Source organism: Microtus pennsylvanicus, chromosome 17 (genome assembly GCF_037038515.1).
Source record: "Microtus pennsylvanicus isolate mMicPen1 chromosome 17, mMicPen1.hap1, whole genome shotgun sequence".
NCBI lineage: Eukaryota > Metazoa > Chordata > Mammalia > Rodentia > Cricetidae > Microtus > Microtus pennsylvanicus.
Window position 1 is genome coordinate 31,079,563 of NC_134595.1, and position 17,606 is coordinate 31,097,168.

The window sequence follows — 17,606 nt, forward strand, 5'->3', positions numbered from 1 at the left end:
AGAGCAGCTGAGCAGCCCGTGCTGCCCAGCCTAAGCACGGCACTAATTAAAACACAATGCTTGAGAGCACGTTCCTAATTGCCCGCAAATTAATGTACTGTCCCATGACTCCCTGCCTTCAATACACCTCTCATGTGTGAAGATGGCGAGCTTTCCTTGGAGGGTGCTTCGGCAAGTCCCCTGCAGCCACCTGAAATTCCCTACAACAGTTCCCCTTGAAAGTTGCATCCAGGTAAGAAGAGCCTCTGTCCACCCAGGAGAGCTGACCTCAGGCCAAGTGGGGCAAAATGGAGCCTAAGAAAGGTGCTGATGGACCGAGCCAAGGCTAACTGAAGGAAACGTGACCTCAGCTGCTGATCAGAGAAGCTGATCTGAGCTCATGGCCATCCTACATGGCTCCACTCCCTGAGGGATCCTTGCCCTGGGTCCAACAAAATCCAAGCCCTGGAAGGGTCTCAATGATCCTACTGGGGCTCTGAATGGAAACTGCTCACTGGTGCCACCAATGACGAGACTCATACAGAGAGGCCAAGGTTTCCAAATGTCAACCAAGGCTGGCAAAATGGCTCAGAAGATTAAAGTGCTCGCCACCATCACCAGGACCTACATGGAAGAAGGAAAGAACTGACTACCTCTGGATGTCCTCTGACTACCTCTGGATGTCCTCTGACCTCACATCTGTACCGTGGCACATGCACACATCTAAGAAATAAATGAAACAAAAATGTCAAGCAACAGGACAGGGGACACAAACATACTGGCAGTGGTGGAGATGTTGAGTCCAGCATCAGCAGCGCCCATGCAGCAGGCCACGACTATGAGCAGAAGACCTTAGCACAAGTCTCGACCGATCCTCAGAGACAGGGGCTGATGCTACCTGCAGATGCATCTCACAGTGAAGGCCTGGCTGGTCTCACAGTAACCCAGACTCGGCCTCCCACATGCTTAGGAATACAGGCATGGACTGTCATTCCCAGCTCTGTACTGCTATTCTGAGTTAATAACTTTAAAAATGAAAAAGGGAAGTGACGCGACCATATACAAAGGAATGGGGCGCAGTAAAAACAGTCACAGAACAGCCGCGTGGGCAGGAATATTAAAATGGTGAGTGTTGCCCGTCAGGTGCTAAGATACACACAGCACGGCATGGGGCTTTACTTCTTTTATTAAAAAAAGAGAGACAGAGACAGAGAAGTGGAGAGACAGAGCGTCAGAGACACAGAGAGGCACAGAAAGATATACACAGAGAAAAAGAAGGCACTCACAGTGAACAGCAGCTACCCACAGGTTTGTAGAAGATTAGCCAGCAATGCAATTCCCCAGCGACACACCTAGCTAGGTCAGGTCTGTATCTAAGAACAGGGGCTGGATGGGGAGGGCCACACTGGCTGATGAATACCCCCATTTCCTCTGAACCTCAATTAGGGTCCTCCTCCTAACAAAGAAATATGTTCCAGGGACCTATACTCTACCCTCTGGGAGACAGGCAGGACACCAGTTTCGTTGGGCTTTAGGTACAAGGCTCCTCCCAACCACCTCCCACCTTGGCACATCAACCACCTAAGCCAACCTCTTCTAGTACAAGCTCTTTACACACAATCTACACCATTTCCAAAGAACTACACCCCAAAAAGGAAGCCATAGAGTCTCAGTCACTGCCCGCACTCCCAGTGCCCCAAGACGGCCTAACTCAGAGCAGGGCAGGTGTCCCAAGGCAGGCCTTCAAGCAATTTGTTTACAAAGGGCCAAATGTACTGCAGACCAGAGCCACAGACAATAGGTAACTAAGGGGCAGAGCCCAGTGCTAAGAACAAGAACCCCAGACTGCACTCTGCTGCCCCCTCCCTCTAAGACTCCTGTGTATCGAACACACCGGTAATTCTCTAGCCATCTGGGCACACCTTCGTGTGCATGTGCAAACTCTCCACCACACACCTCAGCCTAACAGAGGGGCCTCATTCAGGGCGTCCACGTCCCAGAGCAGGGCCAGGACCATGACAGAGCCAGTGCTTCTGAAAGTCGCTGAAGCACACAGAGCCAATGTTTTGACAAAGGTCAAAAAACCCTAAGGGAAGGAGGAGAGAGTGAGCTAGCCGGCCTTGGTGGGTTGCATCACTTCTCACACCACTGAAGCAGGAGGCCTAAGACTGGATGTCACCTGTGGGTACTATTCCACAGAGGAGAACTAGTGGGCTGTGCACTTTGTACCCAAAAGACAGCCCTTGGCTGTTTCTGGAGCCATTGAAGCTTCCCAGAACTCCTCCCGTCCTCATAGAAACACAGTCGGGCATGGAATCCGCCTGCGCTCTCCACCGCTGAATGCTCAGAGACCCCAGCATCTGCCTGTCAAGCTGCACTGTAAGCTTGCCTGCCCTTGAGAACCTGGCCCCACTCTGCAACATGAGGACGTGAGTGACTCGGATGGGGTGTCTATATACATCATGGGGATGTATATAATTCCTGGGCAAAACAGATGTCCTACCACAGAGTATGCAAGTCATATGGTCACAAAACATGATGATGTATTGCCAGCACTAAAGGACGTAAGTGCTAGGGCTTCAGATAAGTAGGAGGCACAGGGCCCGCTGGCCCCGTAACTACTACCTGCTTGTCTGGGTCTTTGGCTACCCTTCATTCAAACCAAATTTTTCTTTATACAGGCAGCAGGCTCCGTGACTCATTATACACACAGAAGAGGAAGTAAGATAGTAAAACGTAGGTGATAAATAGGAAAGACTGTATGTACCTCCCTCCAAACCCAGCCAATGGCAAAGAGGAGGAAGTGACCTGGGATGAGGGATGTAAGAAAGACGACTTCTACAATAATCAACTGTATATGGAAAAACAAAAAACCCAAGATAGCCAAAACAATCTTATACAATAAAGGATCATCTGGAGGCATTACCATCCCAGACTTCAAACTCTATTACAGAGCTACATTATTGAAAACAGCTTGGTATTGGCATAAAAACAGAGAAGTCGACCAATGGAATCGAATTGAAGACCCTGACTTTAACCCACAAACCTATGAACACCTGATTTTCGATAAAGGAGCTAAAAGTATATAATGGAAAAAAAGAGAGCATCTTCAACAAATTGTGCTGGCATAACTGGATGTCAATCTGTAAAAGAATGAAAATAGATCCATATCTATCACCATGCACAAAACTCAAGTCCAAATGGATTAAAGACCTCAATATCAGTCCGAACACACTGAACCTGATAGAAGAGAAAGTGGGAAGTACTCTACAACACATGGGCACAGGAGACCACTTCCTACGTATAACCCCAGCAGCACAGACATTAAGGGCATCATTGAATAAATGGGACCTCCTAAGACTGAGAAGCTTCTGTAAAGCAAGGGACACTGTCACTAAGACAAAAAGGCCACCCACTGACTGGGAGAAGATCTTCACCAACCCTGCAACTGACAAAGGTCTGATCTCCAAAATATATAAAGAACTCAAGAAACTAGACCGTAAAAGGCTAATCAACCCAATTATAAAATGCGGCACTGAGCTGAACAGAGAATTCTCAACAGAAGTTCAAATGGCCAAAAGACACTTAAGATCATGCTCAACTTCCTTAGCGATAAGACAACTTTAAGATACCATCTTACACCTGTCAGAATGGCTAAAATAAAAAACACCAATGATAGCCTTTGCTGGAGAGGTTGTGGAGAAAGGGGTATACTCATCCATTGCTGGTGGGATTGCAAACTTGTGCAACCACTTTGGAAAGCAGTGTGGCGGTTTCTCAGGAAATTTGGGATCAACCTACCCCTGGACCCAGCAATACCACTCTTGGGAATATACCCAAGAAATGCCCTATCATACAACAAAAGTAAATGCTCAACTATATTCATAGCAGCATTGTTTTTAATAGCCAGAACCTGGAAACAACCGAGATGCTCTTCAATGGAAGAATGGATGAAGAAAGTGTGGAATATATACATATTAGAGTACTACTCAGCAATAAAAAACAAGGACTTCTTGAATTTTGCATACAAATGGACGGAAATAGAAAACACTATCCTGAGTGAAGTAAGCCAGACCCAAAAAGAGGAACATGGGATGTACTCACTCATATTTGGTTTCTAGCCATAAATAAAGGACATTGAGCCTATAATTTGTGATCAAATATGAAGATGAATCCAAAGAAAAACATACAGGCATCCTCCTGAATATTAACCTTCATCAGGTGATGAAAGGAGACAGAGACAGAGACCCACATTGGAGCACCGGACTGAAATCTCAAGGTCCAAATCAGGAGCAGAAGGAGAGAGAGCACGAGCAAGGAACTCAGGACTGTGAGGGGTGCACCCACACACTGAGACAATGGGGATGTTCTATCGGGAACTCAGCAAGGCCAGCTGGCCTGAGTCTGAAAAAAGCATGGGATAAAACCGGACTTGCTGAACATAGAGGACAATGAGGACTACTGAGAACTCAAGAACAATGGCACTGGGTTTTGATCCTACTGCACGTACTGGCTTTGTGGGAGCCTAGGCAGTTTGGATGCTCACCTTACTAGACCTGGACGAAAGTGGGTGGTCCTTGGACTTCCCACAGGGCAGGGAACCCTGATTGCGCTTTGGGCTAACGAGGGAGGGGGACTTGATCTGGGGAGAGGGAGGGAAATAGGAGGCGGTGGCGGGGAGGAGGCAGAAATCTTTAATAAATTAATTAATTAATTAAAGAAACAAAGACGACTTCTAGTCTATTGACTGAACTGCCATTTTTTTATAACTGGCACCTGATCTCAGAGGATAAACTGCCTCGCTCTCCACTCTGCTCCAGCACTAGTTATGATGATGTGGGGTCTCATTCCCCACATTGTGACAGAACTCTGAGCAAGCCCCATGCAGAATGACCGAGATACACAGACACAAAGACAGGGAGTGCAGAGCAAGTAGGGGAAACATTTAAAGCTTGCTCCTCCAATAGGGGATTCCTCACCTCTGTGTTAATACATCTATATGGCAACAGCAGGTTTTGCCTGTGCAGGTTTGAAAAGCTGACCTCCCTCAGCCTGCTGTGTCATGGACCTCTGTTCAATGTACTAGGATGACTTATCAAAAACACTGGGAATGTGACCGGCTTCCCTCATCATTTTACGGCTATGTTCAGACACCCAGGATGGGGAAGCTGAGAGGGGCCCAGGCACATTCTCTAGAGCTATGGGAGGTTGGGAAACAATTCAGATGTCAACAGACATCTTGAGGAAGGGGGGACACCTGACCAAGCACCTTGAGCAAATCTGTAAGGAGGACAGAAGGGACTTGAGGACCTGTGAGCAGGGACTGCAGGTGACTAACCTGGTAGAAAGCACTGTTTCTTGCCAATTGCTCATTATTCCTGTCCCAGCTTTTCCAGATATCTTCCTCTCCCCATAAAAAACCAAACATGGATACACGTATGCCTATCCTGAGGCCAGCCACACACTACCAGAGATGCCTGGGACATTCTGACCTCCCTCACCCACCCAAGAATGCAGGCTGGCTACAGAGACCGACATCTATGGTCAGCCCTGCCCTCTAGGTCCCGCTTGCCCTGCTGTGCCAGGACCCTCCCCCACTTCTTGCCTTGGCAGCTAATCATCCATTAAGCACCAGTTGGAGCTCAGATATTTTGCTGATAAATCAATGTATATTAAAAGGCAGTCAGGGACTTTCAAGACCAAAAGAGCCCAAGCTAAGTACAGCTCTGTCTGTGATGGGGCACATCCCACAGGGCAAGACTGGAGCGTCACAGGCAGATGTGGATGGGGTCTGACGGCCTGGTTTTGTGTGTCAACGTGACACAGCTAGAGTCACCAGAGGAAAGAGACTCAGGAGAGATCTCCATGAGATCCAGGTGTAAGGTATTTTCTCATTTAATGATCAAGTGGGGAGTGCCCAGTCTATGGTGGGTGATGCCATCCCTGAGCTGGTTGTCCTGGGCTCTATAATAAAACAGGCTAAGCAAGCCAGTAAGCAGCACCCCTCCGTGGCCTCTGCACCAGTTCCTGCCTCCGAAATCCTGCCCTGTTTGAGTTCCTGTCCTGACTTCCTTCAGTGATAAACAGCAATGATGAAGTGTAGACCTAATAAACGCTTCCCTCCTCTACTTGCTTTTTGGTCATGGTGTTTCGTCGCAGCAATAGAAACCCTAAGACAGAGTCTAATGGGAGCACTAGAGCAGCCATTTCCAGACGTGGGGTCAGAAAAACCGAAAAGAAAATCCTACCACTAGTAATGGTACAACTCCAGAGATACATGTCCAGCAGCCTCAGGGAGCAATTGGCTTCCAGAACTGAGAAGGCCTATCTAAATGGGGGCAGTGGGTGGAGGAAACCCCATCACCATTCGTCTGCTTCCCTTCTTGTAGTGCCTCAAGGCCCAGGCAAGCTTCAACTCCTAGAGTCCAACTGTGCCCTAAGGGACTACAGCTGAAACTTCCCATACTGACCAGAAGGACCTCACTAAGAGCAGAATGGATGCACAGATGGAGCCAGACTGTATGAATGAATGAAGATGCGCTCTCTCTCTCTCTCTCTCTCTCTCTCTCTCTCTCTCTCTCTCTCTCTGTGTGTGTGTGTGTGTGTGTGTGTGTGTGTGTGTGTGTGTGTATCTGTGTGTGTGTGTGTGTCTGTGTGTGTACTAAGCAGTGTATGTGAGGGCCCCTGTGTACATGTCTGGAGCAGGACAGGACATCCATTATGTCCACTGCTCTCTGCACACTGCCTAGAGACAGGGTCTCTCACTTTACCAGAAGCTCACCATTTCTGCGAGGATGATTCAAGATCCACCTGTCTCCACATCACAACATTGGGGTCAAAGGCTCATGCGGCTATGTCCAGTTTTTTCTCAGGGGCCAGGGGTTCAAACTCAGGTCCTCCTACTCGCAGACCTCATGCCTGCCCAATGAGCCATCTCCCCGGCCCCTGATTGCACTATTTCAATATAATAAAGAGGTGAGTTAAAATCATTTTAACCAACACCAGTACTATTAAGAGCCTTCTGAGCCCGATGCCCAGTGAGTGGTTCTGGGAGTGCCCACAGCACACGTGCATGGGTCATGTTTCCACCCAACAGATTGCCATCTAAACCTCCAACGGGCGGGCAGTCACAGGGTAAGAAAAGATAGGCTTAGACAGCAAGCTGACTATGATCACTATGGTAGCACAGACTAAGACCGAAGCAATACAGAGAAGACTGGCATGTTCCCTGTGCACGGATGACATATTAAGCCGTGAAGCAGTCCATACTAAAGATGGGGAGGCAGGCTATGTAAACTGCATGGGCATAACGCATGCGTGTCAAAGGGCCTGCTTGTTTCCTTACACCACACTAGTTAACTTAGCCAAATTATCATTCAAAACTTCTGCCCATGGGGACACTATAACCAGAAGTAACCGGAAACAAAGCAGTTTTGAAACCCGAGACCAGAGACCAATGGCCTCTCTGGGATCCACATTCCAGCAGAGAGACAGATTCTCCCCTTAGGTGGACTGGAAATTCAAGTCCAACAGCTTGGCCAAGGAAGGCCTGCAAGGAGAACTCCTGGCTACAAAGAGAACCTCAGGTTCAGGGTATCTATAATGGGAGGAGGTAGTCCAGAAACCATGTCCAGCTCCACCAGGTACAGGACACACCGAAGGCCCAGTGCACACAGACCAGATGTGAACAAGCCTGGGTGCACAAAGTAAACAGAGGGAGGGGTTCACAGGCTGGCCAATTAGCTCCGCTCAAAGATTCCCAGTTAGAACATTACTCCCAACCTCTGGTTCAGTCAGGAGCAACTGTGAGGACCACCACACACACACACCACAAAAGTATCCTGTCCTTCTACCAGGCCCACTAACTAAACAGAGACACTGCACAGGGAAGAAAGGCAGCCATTGGTGGGACTCGGGCTGTCACAGACACAGGGCGCACAGTTCGCAGCCTACACTTGGAGGTTCCACTCCATCCGTACTGCAGTCTCCACCCAGCTTCAACAGCCTGGGAAGAGAAGATCATCCTCCCAGGAAACCACACACCCGAGACTTCTGGTCACTCAGAAAGGCGAGTGACCCCTTCACACACAGAGTGTCATTTCAACATCTAAGAGTCTTCGTGGTGAGCTTCACCCAAATGCCTGTCACTCAACCCCTTGGCATTCAAGCATGCTGGATTGAATAAAGGTGTGAGTGACTTGGCAGTCAGCACTGGAGGGTTAGGATAGAGACAGACCAGGCCCAACCTGATGTGGGACCCGAGGGTGTCCTGGACAACAGATATATGAATCAGATTGAGGCTAGATACAGGTATGTTACCTTAGGGCGGAATTCTCTAGTCTCTCTATGCATCTAAAGAGCGCATGCAACCAGTGGACACCAAAAGTCCATCTCCCAGGACCAGGGCAGACTTGGTGTGGCCCTTCCTCCACACCACCGTCCCCTATAAGAATGCAGAGGCAACAGCAGGACCTTCCAACAGACCCAAACAGCATGGCAGAAACTGAGGAGGCAGAGCTGACACAGCAGCTCACTCATAGGTCGGCTGGTCATCCCTCTTTGCTAGCAGAGCCTGCAGCAAAGCTATAGGCCAGGAAGAGCCCTGGCCACCCCATGTGGCCAGGCAGGACCACACCCCTCACCTGGATGCTCACACATCCTGTCTTCGGGTTAAGATATGTGAGTAAGAGAACTGTCAATACCTGGCCGGAGTTCACCCTTCTCCATCACAGCATGTCCCACAAAAGAAGGGAACCCACTGGGGTATTTTATTATGAGAAATGGCTGGCTGCATTTTAGCCATGGGTATTTCTTACTGAAGCTCAGCTCCCAGCTCCCTGGCCCAAGAAAGTCCCCACACAGAACCTGCAGGTCATGCAGTGCTGCTATGGCTGGCATGCCTACCCAGCACCCCACTGTATCCTTTCTTCAGGGAAGCCCTGAGGCACTACACCCTGGGCAGGACCACACAATGTTCAGGACCTACAGTGGCTCAACTGGCCCAACAGGTCTCAGCACTCCTGAACAGGAAATGACAGCCAATGGCAAGAACTCAGTGGGAGTGCCCCAAGCCCTAAAAGCACAGACAAAATTGCCACTGAAATCTGATAGCCAGGATAGCACAGGTAAAAAGCGGGATTGGGTGTCTCTTTTAAGAGCCACTGAGGCCACTGTTAGGAGAGCGGGTGGGGGTGGGGGTGCAGGAGAGAAAGTAACACTGGACTAATGGCCCACCTGTGTTAGGAGATAACTCCAGTCTGCAGTGAAGTTGAAGGTCATGGCGACTCTAAGAATTTGGAGAGATGTTTACAGTCCAGGAAACACAACTATTTCACAAATGGACAGAAAATAAGAATGTAACAATGACTAGGTGGGTAAAAGATCTCACCATGCAAGCATGAGGACCTGAGTTCAAGCCCACAGAACCCAAGTAGGGTAGTGAGTGTTTATACTCCCAGAGTTCCTGCTGCAAGGTGAGAGGCAGAGGCAGGAGAATGCCCAGCAGCTCAAGGACCAGCTAGCCTGGAGTACACAACACAGCAGCGAAAGAGAACAAAGAGTCAAAACAAGGTAAAGGTGAGGACCAGCACCTGGGACTGACCTCTGACCTCAAACACATGCACACATGTGCACACGTGCACAGACACACACACACAATAATTCTTTTAAAAAGATCATATGAAAAGTCCTCTCAGAGTAGCATATTTTTAAATGATTTCAAACATGGTTTATAAGCATTTTTTAATGAAAATTTTCAGAGAAAAAAAATGCTGTAACTTTATTTACAAATCTGTCTGTAAATGACAAATTACAAAGTTGCCTGTAAATGACAGGATTTTAAACTGTGAATTTGTCACATAAGATTAAGGGAAAAATACAGCAATTTTATACTTAATGTATTAAGTATTACAAGTATTACATTTTGATATTTAAATTATCCTAGAAGAAGCGGAGTACAAGTCCTGTTAAACCTCCTCTTTCTGCTTCTGCTCTGGCTGACGTGGAAAGGAATCTGAGCTGTAGGCAGCTGGGAGATCTCCCCCTGGTTTTATGTGTGCATCTCAAGGGTCGGAGGAGAATCAGAACCGGTCCGCTGCTCTGCTGGCCACTGCTCGGATATTGCCATACACCTTTGATGGAGGATTTCCTAGGATAAGGTTGCAAATGGCAGTTCTCGCCATCTTAATGTTCTGGAACGAGCCGAGAACGTGGACTTTCACATCTGCCAAAACAATCCGCGTCCGTGTCACATTCTCTATGGTAAATTTGGTTTTTCCTCCTTTGCCAGCAATTCTTCCTATTGCCCTTGACAGGTGGTCTCCTTTTAAGGGCTTAACATCGGTTATCTCAAAAGACTCCAGGGAGAGGTCGTCCAGCCTGAGAAGTGCGAGTGCGTCCTCCACCTGAAATCCGAGAACAAAGGCCTTCACGAAGTCGGCCGCTTTGGTCAGGGCACTGACATCCTTGGTGTCTTTACAAGTCCTGAGTTCTACATTTCTTGATTTCAGGTTAAAGCGTATCTGAAGCCCCAAATGTTCCACTATCGGAGTAAATATCTTCATCCAGTTCTCTTTAATGGTGTGTATCTGTTAGCATGTACGGGAATCCTTCTCATTTCTTCTTTTCCAGCCAGGAGCTGCTCGCCTGAGAGCGGCAGGAAGATCGGCATCTTCGCTGGCTGCGCCTCCTCTGTCCATGCTGCTGGCTCTCCGTCCTGTCCCGCCTCCGACTGCCGCACTGCCGCTCGGCCTGTCGCTTCTTCGCCCGCCTCCATCCCGGAGTTCTGCGTCTCCATCTCGGCTATGTTCGAACCGAGTGAGTCGGTTTATAAGCATTTTTTGAACTCTGAATGTATCTATCAAACATACATTATTATCAGGTGGTTTTGAAGGAGTTCCACACCGGGCTAGAGGTTTCCTGGTACTGTTTGATGAGCACTATCAGAAAGAATACAAGCTTTGCTTTGGGGCACTAGAGGCTGAGAGCTGATAGGTTCCTCAGATCTGCTGCAGACAGCCTGAAGCAGCAGGTAGACAGCCCACCAACACTTCCTTCCATCTAGCCACTCTACTTCACTTGTCTACAGGAAGGGCTCTCTGAAGGCCAAAGCCAAGTCCCTAAGCCCTGCACCCTCGAAACTTTAACACCTGCTCTGACAAGTAGTCCCATGGGGCCCCCACTGCACGAACTGCATTTTGCTCCCTACATTCTGCTCTGAATTCCAATATTATGAATGAATAAAAGAGAAGAACAGAAAATACACCTACAGTCCTGGCCCAAACTGCAGTACCCTGTTTTCACAAAAAGTATCAAGTCCTCGTTCATCAGGTTATGTCCTCCTTTTAAAATCAACCTCTGATCGAACATTAACATCACTGGCATCACCATCATCATCGTCGTCGTTGTCATCATAATCATCATCGTCATCATCGTCATCGTCGTCATCATCATCACCATTGTCATCATCGTCATCATCATTGTCATCATCATCATAGTCATCATTGTCATCATCATCAGCGTCATCATTGTCATCATCATCATCGTCATCATCATTGTCATCATTAGCATCATCATTGTCATCATCATCAGTGTTATCATTGTCATCATCATCATCATTGTCATCATTAGCATCATCATTGTCATCATCATCATCATTGTCATCATTGTCATCATCATCATCGTCATTGTCATCATCATTGTCATCATTAGCGTCATCATTGTCATCATCATCATCATCATTGTCATCATCGTCGTCATTGTCATCATCATCATCATTGTCATCATCATCATCATCATTGTCATCATCATCATTATCTTCATCACCATTCATGCAGCCATTAAAAATTAGGCAGTTTTTACTGTGGAGTTTGTACTGTGGACTTCTAACATGGAATGTTATACAGCAGTGAAAATGAAAAGTACAGGTACATAACCCAAAGCCATATTTAGCCCCCCAAAAAAATTAAATAACCAGTTGAGTTGCTCTGGTACACCGAGAGATGAGTTAAGAGGTAAGAGGTAGTAAATGACCTGTGGAAGGGGAACACCGATTCCATTGACAGGAGGTACTTGGGACACTGGAAGGGTCTAGAAAGCATGCAGCATGGCATCTCAAAGAGGACAAAACTTTCATGTCTAGAGGTTGGCGGCAGGCGCTCAGGTGACCAGTCAGTCACACCCAGCCCTCAAGCTGGGCTGTGCTGTTAAATTAGAAACTCCCAGGAGGTCATCTATCTGCCACCACTGAGCTGCATCTTCAATCTTGCCTTTTCTTGTATATAATTTTTGCGGTGCTGACTATTAATGCTGTCTGAAGCAGAGACAATCCCATGGGTTCCAGAAAGTTCTACCAGAGAAGGTGACATTCCTATAACACATCTCTTCCCTAGCAGCATTTGAATACAATACTGTTCACAGGGGAGTGCTGGCACAGCAGCAGCCCCGAGGCTGCATGGAGGTTTCCAGAAACAATCAGGACCACCGTCTAAATTGAGAAACAGGAGCTGCCGCCGGATCTCTGTTTCCCTGCTCCACCCGAAAGCTTGTGTGCAGGAACACAGGTGCTCCACAGCAATGTAACATGAAACCCTCATCACTCTAAAAAGCTGCCAATCACACATGACCAGGCTTTTCTCTCTGCCTCCCACCAGGGGGAAAAAAGAAAAAGAAAAATCAGTTTTCAAAAGCTGCAATAAAGTAATAACTCTTCAAAAACCATTTCCCACTAATACAAAATTTAAAAGGGTTTTTAAAATGCTGTAATAAACAGAAAATTTCAAAAGTATCTTTCCTCTGGTGTTTTTGTCTCCTTTAGGTGATCTGACTACCAGACTGGGGCTTCGTTAAATCTTGCACAGTACACTAAATGTCTTAAACTTGACTTCAAAAAGGTCCCTAAAAAAGAGGCCCCATCAAAAAGAGGGAACTATGCTTGGGAAGGAAGAAAGGAGAGAGGGAGGGAAGAAGGGGGGGATTCTCAGATAAGCAAAGATAGTTCAGCCTGCAAGAAGGAAAGCGGAGAGCTCCCTCAGTGGGAAGAACCACTCATCATTGCTCCACAGCCTCCACAACAGGGACAGCCAAGAGTGCAACTCTGGGCTCAGGGACCACCCTTCCACCTCTGTGTGAGGATATGCACAGACACACACAATCACCCCCGAATGGGGAGGCTCCTCCAGAGCAGGGAGAGAAAGCACATTCTGACGGTGCCTCCGGCAGCCTGGTGGAACAGGACCAGTCAGGGAACAAAGCCACTCCTCCCTCACAGACACAGCATGCTTCCGCTACAAACCACTCTTATCCTGCCCAGGAAACTCAGATTCCACACACAAGGTCTGTAGAGCCATAAACATGTCCAAACCCTTACTGAACTCTCCACACCACAATACAGATTAGATTTTGTTATTGTTTTAAATACAGATTCTCCTGAAAGACAAAGTGGCCTCAAATGCACTCAGTAGTGCTGGGATCACCGTATGCACCACCACATCCAGTTTACACCATGCTGGGGACTGAACCAGGACCTTATGCATAGCTCAGGTACTCTACCAACTGAACTGCAACTCTGATTTGGATCGTATAAGGAATCTCTGCACCTGAGAAAAAACAAAGACAAACACAGAGCACAGACTGAGTGGTCAGTGGTTACAGACACACCAGACATATTCACAGCTGCAGAAACTATGAGTGACAGCCACCAGGACATCACTCCGTGTGGCTGGGGTGCGCTGTTAGAAAAAGACTGCAGACCTGCTATTTGGGGGAAAGTATGCCCGTTTTCTCCATGTGGGTGAGCGACTTAACAGTACGCTAATAAACAACGCACAGGAGAAGAAAACAAAACGAAAACACTGGTGACAACTCTGAGTCCCCCAGCTACTTCAGCCCTGAAGCCCCATGGCGCACAGCTGGCAGATCACCAAGACGACTGGCTGGATCCGGAGTGCTGTGAGGGAAGGCTCCCACAGGCTCAGTGATAAGAGCACTAGTAGGAATAAGAGAAGCAAAGTGACCCTCTCATGGGAGCTGCAAGGCCCTGAGAGTGCCCATTTCACATACGGCCTGAGAGTGCCCATTTCACATACGGCCTGAGAGTGCCCATTTCACATACGGCCTGAGAGTGCCCATTTCACATACGGCCTGAGAGTGCCCATTTCACATACGGCCTGAGAGTGCCCATTTCACATACGGCCTGAGAGTGCCCATTTCACATACGGCCTGAGAGTGCCCATTTCACATACGGCCTGAGAGTGCCCATTTCACATACGGCCTGAGAGTGCCCATTTCACATACGGCCTGAGAGTGCCCATTTCACATACGGCCTGAGAGTGCCCATTTCACATACGGCCTGAGAGTGCCCATTTCACATACGGCCTGAGAGTGCCCATTTCACATACGGCCTGAGAGTGCCCATTTCACATACGGCCGCGACAGGGGAGAAGAAACTGGGCTGCAGCATGGAGCGACCATGATGCTGCCCCTGTCTCCACCCACCAGGATCCATTCCACCTTCCATGTCTCAATGTACTTGAGGCCCCACATCACCTGGCCATGTGGCGTCCCTGAGTTCCTGAGTCCTTTTCTGGTGGTAGCCCTTGTATTTCATTAAACCTTCTGCCTGGGAACCCCAACCATGCATGGTGGGACGTGGCTATTCTTGGTGGTCATTGAAGAGTTCTAATCAAGATTTCCTCGTGACAGCCGCTCAGTAGGGAAAGAATGACTAAAAAGGCCCATGGACAGGTGGGCAGACAAAGGAATACTATGTCTCCTACCTGCCTGCCACGGGCTCAGTGACCTGTCAATCTGTGGAGCTGGAAGGCAGGACAACAGGTGAGATGTAGGTAGTCGCTACAACCTAGCAAAGACAGCACTTGAACTTGGAAACCATAGCGTAAGGACACCTTGTGGGAAACTCCGAGGAAGGTCCAGATCTCTCTCACTGCAGGCTCCAGCACCGACACCACAGCCTTCCCAGGGCAGGAAAAGTAGGGAGCTTCCACAATCCCAATGCAGAGGACTACACGCCACACATACACACCTGTGTACAACACACAGATGCAGTCTGAGTGGATGCTTACTTAGCCATGAGGACCGCAAACAAGGCAGACACCCAACCTCCCCACAAAAGAGATGAAAGCAGATACCTTGTGTGGAGAATGCTAACCTCGTCCTGCCCTTAACTGACTATTAGGACAGTGACTAAAGGAGCCAGAGATTATTATGACTGGAGATAAACTATCAAGAGCCAGAGAAACATTAAACAACCTACAAAGGCCAGCCTTACAAAGCAAGGCACACTCAGGGACCAGGGAGTGACAGAGATGGAAGCAAAGATGACCACATCCTCTCCTGCAGGATAAACTGGAAAGGTTTCTGTGACCAAAGTACACAGGGCCTTGAAGGAGATGAGCATGGCATTTCTGGAAAGTAGATATGCAGAGACTTCCCAAGCCCATTGTGTGTCACTTATTAGGCATGAAAATACAAGTTTTGCTCAAGGCGGCAGGAAGGCTTTTCTCTAGGAAATGAAAGTAAGTGCCGGAATAGCGAAAACCATGAAAGGGCTCCGCTCAGAGGCAATGCCCGCCTTGTGCGGCCCCTTCGGCCCCAGGGTCTTTGAGGAACCCTTTTGCCACCTCACCACCCCTTACCACCTGCGGTGCAGAACAGAGAGTGGGAGGTACAGAGGACAAGGACTTCATTTCATGTGTTTTCTCACATCCCAAATAAGATCCTAAGATCAATTCCTCCTGCGCCTCGATGGGGGAGACGGAGCGCAAGTTCTAAAGTTCTAACTTCATTTAGTAGTGGCTGACATAACGAGGTCAGACCCAGTTGACCTCCACACCCTCTTCAATAAACTTGCGTACTGACGCAGTCCTTCGCTTTCTTGAACTCAGCCCCCTCCCCCAAGCTCGCATGCACACCCGCACATGTTGAAAAGCTGCCTCGGATGAAACAGGCCCAAGGCTAACTCCATCGTCGTCGCTCCCCACAAAGAGCAGAAGCCACAAAGGCAGGACCCAGGACTTCAGGGAGGGGGATGACTTCTGCAGCTGGCACACACCTCCAAGCCCTCCACATCTCAAACACACCTGTCTGACTCCTGGGAGGAAGATGGAATTAAGCAAAGGGCACCTGCAGGGAAAAGTCCCTCAGCATCGCTCCCTGGAGCACATGCTTGTTTCCCACTGCTGCTCACGTGAGCAGCTGGCTGGGGAAGTATCAAAACTGCAGCTGGTGGCTCATCCAGGGATCCCGGACATGGAACCAAATGGCCTGACAGCTAGGAAGAGGCTGGACACTTCCCTGGCTCCCCTAGTGCTTTGAAGAAGTAAACATGAACAGAAGAAAACAAGACAATTCATCCCTGAGAGGTAACAAAATAACATGCAGTGGGCATATATTAGGATCAAACTAAATAATTTACAGATGGGTGTGTGTGTGTGTGTGTGTATGCGCATGTAGATAAATCACCCATTCCAAGCACTCATCAAAGAAAGTGCATGACCTTGAAGCTAAAATGCCTTATAGAGACCAGGCTAACCGACCTAACGCTGAGCCACCCAAACAAACCCACAGCACACTTCCAGGCGCTGGGGGCAGATGCCATGCTTTTTGGGAAGTTGCAATGTTTACCCAAACAAGCCCTTACAGGGATGCTGACCTACAAATGAAGGAACCGCCTAACCAAAGCCCTGGTACCAACACAGTAGCTACCCCTCAGACAGCTCTTCTGTGCCTCGATTTTGGGGCAGCAGGCACTCAACTTTCTTCTCCTGGCGTCTTCACCTCACACCCACAATCTGTTAGCTGTTTGTCTCACTTTGCAGAGAAGACGATGGCACCCATTAAACCCTTGGCCCAAGCTCTGCAAGGCCAGCGAGGCCTGGAATCTGGAGACTGATGGCACTACTCCCAGGGAGACAGAAAACCACCAAGACCACACTTGCCCCCAGGCACACACTGTGATAACACCATGTGCTATAGAAACGCTACTTACAGCTTTTCCTGTCTCCCAGAGCTCACCCCTCACCCCCCACCCAAAGAAGCTCTTTGCAGGAATTACTGGTTTGGTTCAGCATATAAGAAGTCAAGGTAAGCAGAGCCTAAACAACCAGCCCTGGCCCACCAATACCCCAATCCAATCAATTCATCATTGCTTCCCCACTCCCAAAAAGGGATGCTTCCAGCACCAAGGTGTTGGGGGATATTATTTTAAATAGGTAAAGATGGGTTACATTTGTTTCTACTATGGAACATTACTTTAGCTGTAGGACGTTGTGTTACAATTGTCTCTGTTGCCTTTGGCAGTGATATAAAGATGTGTTACATTTGTGCTGCATTCCTTTAATTATGTAAAGGTAGGTTGCATTTGTTTCACCTGCCTGACTAAGGCACCTGATTGGTCTGATAAAGCTAAACAGCCAATAGCTAGGCAGGAGAACGGATAGGCAGGCTGGTGGGCAGAGAGAATACGTAGGAGGAAAAATATAGACTAGAGAGAAAACAAAGAGAATGAGGGGAAAAGAGAGAGGGACACGCCCAGAGCCAGAAGCTAAGCAGCTGCCAGACAGGAGAAGCAGAAGCAGCGAAAGTAAGATTATGGAAGGAAAGGAAGGTAA

At 48.3% G+C, this 17,606-nt stretch overlaps 1 protein-coding gene, 1 non-coding gene and 1 pseudogene across 5 annotated transcripts in view; 1 reads left to right on the forward strand and 2 right to left on the reverse strand.

The window, feature by feature from the left end:
• Agap1 (ArfGAP with GTPase domain, ankyrin repeat and PH domain 1) overlaps nucleotides 1–17,606 on the reverse strand; it is a 448,779-nt gene that overhangs the window by 397,109 nt on the left and 34,064 nt on the right. The window lies entirely within an intron of this gene.
• LOC142837239 (U6 spliceosomal RNA) lies at nucleotides 7,145–7,252 on the forward strand. The gene has a single exon (XR_012908229.1). It is a non-coding gene; the product is annotated as a U6 spliceosomal RNA (small nuclear RNA).
• On the reverse strand, nucleotides 9,725–10,774 carry LOC142837129 (RNA-binding protein PNO1 pseudogene; annotated as a pseudogene).